Source organism: Triticum urartu, chromosome 3 (genome assembly GCF_003073215.2).
Source record: "Triticum urartu cultivar G1812 chromosome 3, Tu2.1, whole genome shotgun sequence".
NCBI classification, from domain to species: domain Eukaryota; kingdom Viridiplantae; phylum Streptophyta; class Magnoliopsida; order Poales; family Poaceae; genus Triticum; species Triticum urartu.
Window position 1 is genome coordinate 546,000,583 of NC_053024.1, and position 7,156 is coordinate 546,007,738.

Genomic DNA, 7,156 nt, shown 5'->3' on the forward strand with positions numbered 1-7,156 from the left:
TTTTCATTATAGAACCTGTCTTGCATATTCCAATGATGGTCTTCCTCAAAATGCCCTAGGTCTTCGTGAGCAAGCAAGTTGGATGCACACCCACTTAGTCTCTTTTGTTGAGCTTTCATATACTTATAGCTCTAGTGCATCCGTTGCATGGAAATCCCTACTCACTCACATTGATATCTATTGATGGGCATCTCCATTGCCCGTTGATATGCCTAGTTGATGTGGGACTATCTTCTCCTTTTTTTCTTCTCCACAACCACCATTCTATTCCACCAATAGTGCTATATCCATGGCTCACGCTCATGTATTGCGTGAAGATTGAAATAGTTTGAGAACATAAAAAGTATGAAACAATTGCTTGGCTTGTCATCGGGGTTGTGCATGATTTAAATACTTTGTGTGGTGAAGATGGAGCACAGCCAGACTATATGATTTTGTAGGGATGGCTTTCTTTGGCCATGTTTATTTTGAGAAGACATGATTGTTTAGTTAGTATGCTTGAAGTATTATTATTTTTATGTCAATATTTAACTTTTGTCTTGAATCTTATAGATATGAACATTCATGCCACAACAAAGAAGAATTACTTAGAGAAATATGTTAGGTAGCATTCCACATCAAAAATTCTGTTTTTTTCATTTACCTACTCGAGGACGAGCAGGAATTAAGCTTGGGGATGCTGATACGTCTCCAACGTATCTATAATTTTTGATTGCTCCATGCTATATTATCTATCGTTTTGGATGTTTATGGGCTTTATTATACACTTTTATATCATTTTTTGGACTAACCTATTAACCCAGTGCCCAGTGCCAGTTTCTGTTTTTACCTTGTTTTATAATATCGCAGAAAAGAAAAACCAAACGGAGTCCAATTGACCTGAAACTTCACGGAACTTTTTTTTGGATCAGAAGAAGCCCAGAAGACTTGGAGTGCACGTCAGGGGATCTACAAGGAGGCCACGAGGCAGGGGGCGCGCCCACCCCCCTGGGCGCGCCCTCCACCCTTGTGGGCCCCTCATGGCCCCCTGACGTACTTCTTCCGCCTATATATCTCCATATACCCTAAAAACATCCGAGAGCACAATAGATCAGGAGTTCCGCCGCCAGAAGCCTCCGTAGCCACCGAAAACCAATCTAGACCCGTTCCGGCACCCTACTGGAGGGGGCAATCCCTCTTCGGTGGCCGTCTTCATCATCCCGGTGCTCTCCATGATGAGGAGGGAGTAGTTCTCCCTCGGGGCTGAGGGTATGTACCAGTAGCTATGTGTTTGATCTCTCTCTCTCTCTCTCATGTTCTTAAGGTGATACGATCTTGATGTATCGCGAGCTTTGCTATTATATTTGGATCCTATGATGTTTCTTCCCCCCTACTCTCTTGTAATGGATTGAGTTTCCCCTTTGAAGTTATCTTATCGGATTGAGTCTTTAAAGATTTGAGAACACTTGATGTATGTCTTGCCGTGCGTATCTGTGGTGACAATGGGATATCACGTGATTCACTTGATGTATGTTTTGGTGATCAACTTGCGGGTTCCGCCCATGAACCTATGCATAGGGGTTGGCACACGTTTTCGTCGTGATTCTCCGGTAGAAACTTTGGGGCACTCTTTGAGGTTCTATGTGTTGGTTGAATAGATGAATCTGAGATTGTGTGACGCATATCGTATAATCATACCCACGGATACTTGAGGTGACATTGGAGTATCTAGGTGACATTAGGGTTTTGGTTGATTTGTGTCTTAAGGTGTTATTCTAGTATGAACTCTAGGGTTGTTTGTGACACCTATAGGAATAGCCCAACGGATTGATTGGAAAGAATAACTTTGAGGTGGTTTCGTACCCTACCATAATCTCATCGTTTGTTCTGCGCTACTAGTGACTTTGGAGTGACTCTTTGTTGCATGTCGAGGGATAGTTATATGATCCAATTATGTTATTATTGTTGAGAGGACTTGCACTAGTGAAAGTATGAACCCTAGGCCTTGTTTCAACGCATTGCAATACCGTTTACGCTCACTTTTATCATTAGTTACCTTGCTGCTTTTATATTTTCAGATTACAAAAACATTTATCTACCATCCATATACCACTTGTATCACCATCTCTTCGCCAAACTAGTGCACCTATACAATTTACCATTGTATTGGGTGTGTTGGGGACACAAGAGACTCTTTGTTATTTGGTTGCAGGGTTGCTTGAGAGAGACCATCTTCATTCTACGCCTCCTACGGATTGATAAACCTTAGGTCATCCACTTAAGGAAAATTTGCTATTGTCCTACAAACCTCTGCACTTGGAGGCCCAACAACGTCTACAAGAAGAAGGTTGTGTAGTACACATCACACCTCAACTACATTCTTCATGGCATCTCTCACATTGTTCGGGAACCCCTTATTGAAATGCATTGAACTTTTAGCCAGACTTACCCTTTGGCATGATGCCTGACAATAAATATCGACTACCCCTTTAATCTCTAATGGTCCTTCTATACCCGCCCTTATAAATAGCAAGCTATCGTCTTCAAAGAGATATGACTGACGGGGGGTGCTGTGGGCGCCACTACGATGCCCAGTAAGTTTTTCAAAATTCCCCTGCTCGTCAACAGGCAAGAGATATCTCTAGTTGCTAATAAAAACAAATACGAGCATAGAGTCCCCTTGACATATACCCCTCGAGTGTTTAAAATCCATTGTACGTTCCGCACTAAAAACACATTGACAAAGAAACCGATGGAACAATCCCCATGATAGACATCACCCATCTCTTGGAGAAACCCAACTTCAATATTATAGCCCGAAGATAACCCCCTAAACTCTATCATACGCCTTCATCATGTGAAAGTTTAAGAGCGTAATATAGTGAACTTCCTCCCCTCTTCTTCTTCATAAAATTTGATCACTCTATGCAGTCAAGATATTATCAATGATTAACCTACCCAGGACAAATGCTGAGCACCTCCTTCAATCTGTCGGCTTGCACTTTTGACACGATTTTTAGCACAACGTTACATAAACTAATCGGTCAAAACTAAGAGAGGGAAGATGCACCTTGAACTTTTGGGATCAAAACAAACAAAGTCTGATTTACCTATCGTAAATAAAAAATCTTCTTCTGCTCCCGAGCTCATTTTACCTATCATAAGTCAAAAATCTTCTTTTGCTCTTGAGCTCAAATGAACTCGGGATGGAAAGTAAAATACAAAAAATAGTAAAAAAAAAGGGGGGGTCTTATTTTTTGTGGGTAACTTTGGAAAAATATTTGAGTGCTTGAAATTTTTCGTCATGAAATGAACTTGTGGAAGTCATGAAAAAAATCGAAATCAACACTTCAAAATGCTTTAAAAATAGCATTTTTGGAGCATCACTTTTGTTTGTTTTGCCACGACTTCACGGATGGCATTTCATGATAAACTTTTGCAAGCACTCAAAATATTTGTCAAAGTTTTCAACAAAAAAGTTTGGTTTTATTTTTTTACTATTTGTTTCAATTTTACGGTTCAATTAGGGAGCATTTCAGCTCGGGAGTAGATACTTCGCATCCTAAGCCCTCAAATCCATTTAAAATATACAACACAACCCTTGTTACTTCTTCTCCACACAAGTGTCAATGAGATTGAAAAAATGATCAGAAATCCATCTGGTCGAGGTGCTTTTGTCGGGTACATCTAAAACAAGTGCATTTTTAACCTCTTCTGTCGTATATGGAGCGTCTAGTCTTGCATTCATTGCTGGCGTTAGTTTTTTGGTGCACAAGAGAGAACCTCATCCATCCCCAACGTTCCCTCTGTATTGTATAGTTCTTTATAGAATTCTTCCGCATGATTGTGCAACTGTTGAGGTTCCTCACAATACGACCCAGATGGGGTCTGAAACCTTTCAATTCCATTCTTCTTCCTTTTGCGTGTGGCCTGTTGATGAAAAAAAAAATTAGTGTTGCTATATCTCCTTCATGAATCACCACTAAAAAAAAGACGGGCTCAAGCATAATATTACAAATGGGCCCACTAAATCCAGCAGCTCAAAACTCCAGCTTGTTTCAGTTCGGCCCAGAAGTAGGCCCATAGCGGCAGAAGAAATGGATTCATCGCACCTGTTCGGTCCACAAGCGCATCGCACTCTCGGCCATTTCCGGCAGTTCCCCACCTAACCCACATCGAGAGCAATGGCGGCGGAGGCGGCGGAGGAGATGGGGGCGGGAGCGGGAGCGGCGGTGGGAGAGAAGGGACCGGCGACCGCAGACAGGGCGATGGGGAAGACGGGTCGGACGGAGGAGGAGAAAGGGGACGCGGCCGCGGACAAGGAGAAGGGGTCAACGGCGGAGAAGGAAGAGAAGGGAGCGACAGCCGGGAATGAGGAAGAGGGGGAGGAGGAGGAGAGAGCCAAGGCGGAGCAAAAGGGAGAAAATCGACCGGCATCGGCAAAGAGGGGGCACAAGAAGAAGGCCGAAGCAGGGGAGATGGAAGGGATGTTCACATGGTTCTCTGAAATTGCATGATCTGAGAATGGGGCGGCGGCGGCGGAGAGGGAAAGAAGGGAGCGACAACGTTTTAGCAGAACGAAGGGACAACGGCCGGAGGAGAAGGGAGCGACAACGTTTTAGCAGAACGAAGGGACAACGGCCGGAGGAGAAGGGAGCGACAACGTTTTAGCAGAACGAAGGGACAACGGCCGGAGGAGAAGGGAGCGATGGAAGAGGTGGCCGGCAAAAAAGAGATCTTTTTCTTCATGGCCAGTGCTGTCATCACCTTGGAGAGCTCGGATGGGATGCTGTTCACGGTGTCGGAGGAGGCGGCACGGCTGTCCGTGCCCCTCGCCGACATGATCGACCAGGGCTGCGCCGGAGGCATCATCCAGCTACCCAACGTGGACGCCAGGGCCCTCGACACGGTGATCGAATACTGCAACAAGCACGCCGACGCCGCCTCTTCCAACAGCCGCGTCGATGAGGGCAGCAGCAGCTGCAACTCCGAGGCATCCGAGGAGGCGCTGATGGAGTGGGACCGCAAGCTCGTCGACGGCCTCAGCCAGGACGCCCTCTGCGACGTCATCATCGCCGCTAAGTTCCTCCACATCAAGGGGCTCCTCGACGCTGCCTGCCAGAAGGTCGCCGTCGTGGACATGGTCAATTGCAAGACCCCCGAGCAGATGCACCAGATAGAGGAGGAAGACATGTGCACATGGTTCTCTGGACTTACTCCCTTTTCTGAGAAGGGGACGGCGGCAGCGGAGGGGGCAAGAAGGGGGAGAACCGTTGGTCAACGGCCGGAGGAGAAGGGAGCGATGGCAGAGGAGACAGAGCAGGTTGCTGGCGAAAACGACACATTTTTCTTCAGGGCCAGCGGAAAAATCATCACCTTAAAGAGCTCGGATGGGATGCTGTTCAAGGTGTCGGAGGCTGCAGCCCGGCTGTCCGTGCTCCTCGCCGACATGATCGACCAGGGCTGCGCCAAAGGCATCATCCAGCTACCCAATGTGGACGCCAGGGCCCTCGTCACGGTGATCGAATACTGCAATGAGCACGCCGCCTCCGCCGCCACCGCCAATCCCGACGCCAACCACGGCGTCGCTGAGGGCAGCAGCAGCTGCAACTCCGAGGCATCCGGTGAGGCGCTGAAGGAGTGGGACCGCAAGCTTGTCGACGGCCTCAGCCAGGACGCCCTCTACGACCTCATCATGGCCGTCAACTTCCTCCACATCAAGGGACTCCTCGACGCTGCCTGCCAGAAGGTCGCCGACATGATCAAGGGCAAGAGCGTGGAGCAGACGCGCAAGATGTTCGGCATTGCCACCGACTTCACCGAGGAGGAGGAGGAGGAACTGCGTAAAGAGAGTCCATGGGCCTTCGAAGAGTAGGAGTCCCTTCGTTCGAAGCCATTTCTGCGGTAACATCTCACTGTCTGTATCTGGTGGCTTAGTGGTTCTGTTCTGCCTCCTTTATCACTAATCTCCTAGTGGTCGTTTCTAAGTCTTTGTCAAAGGTTACAGGAGTAAGGTCAACTTGATTCGTCTTCCGCGCACTTAACCTTTTTCATTTTGTTCTGTTGAAGAAGATTGGGATCGAATTTGTGTTTAAAGCTTCGAACTGCATGCTTCAAGCGGGATGAATGAGTTAACCTGAATTACCTGACATTTCTCACCAGCCCCATGAATTGCTGTTGAATTCCTTCAGCTACTCTTGATCGAAGGTGTTGCGGATAGTACTATTCTTGATCTGCTTAGCTGAATTTGGAAGTTTCCTCAAAATGCATGTTATGTCTTGCCCATTTTCTTGCAGCTGGCAATACCATACCATGATTGCTCAGTCTCGTGCTTGTATAAAGTTGCAGTGAATATTTGAAATGCTTGCATGTGGCCGGTGAATGGCACATCCTGATGTGTATGTCACTGATTAGAGATACCATGAATTGCTCTCTGTCTGTGTTGGACTATTCTTTGATTCAGCATGAGTGAATAGCATATATATCCTGACCCCAGGCAATTGGTGGTATAAAGGGAGTTTCTTATCCCACATTGGATTGTGTGTTTTGCTTGACTACATTCGATTAAAGAATATAGGTCCAGTAAGTATTCTGATACTAATTTTGGCATGTGGCTCACGCGTCTTAGTATTTTCTAAACTATATATTCGTTTGAAACTAACCTTATCAGTCAATTGTCACCATATAACGGATAAGGATCTTGTCTTGTTCTTATGTTTGAGTGTGATCTTATTATTCGCTTGGTATTCAGTATGATCTTATATTTTCTTCTGTATTTCGATGAAGGACGTGCTGCTTCTTTTCTTTTACCTTTGAGATTGCACCTTCTAGCTAGTATTAAGCTGAGTGTATCATTTGCGATTAGTAAACTCTCACCCAAATCTTAAAGAAATTAACTATTCATGGAACATGCCTCATACTGGTGATGCGACTACCATTATTTCTTCCGGGTACAAGTGCGTTCTGTGTTTCGCTCTTGATGTCTTTTCAGAGGAATATGCATCTTTGTTTTTCAAGAAAAAAAATGGAGACTTCTCTGCCAGCTGTGCGGAATTAACAGAACTGAGATCACAGTCCCTGAGTATACTTGGGCTAGCAAGCCGGACAGAGCTGGAAACTTGGGGGATGCAGAGTTTCTCAGCCTTTTGGATGCAGTTTCAAGTGCTTGCAAAAATTC

At 45.8% G+C, this 7,156-nt stretch overlaps 1 pseudogene; it reads left to right on the forward strand.

Annotated features, from left to right (window-relative positions):
• The first annotated feature begins 4,088 nt into the window (after positions 1-4,088).
• Positions 4,089-6,134, forward strand: LOC125544914 (annotated as a pseudogene).
• The last annotated feature ends 1,022 nt before the right edge of the window (positions 6,135-7,156 follow it).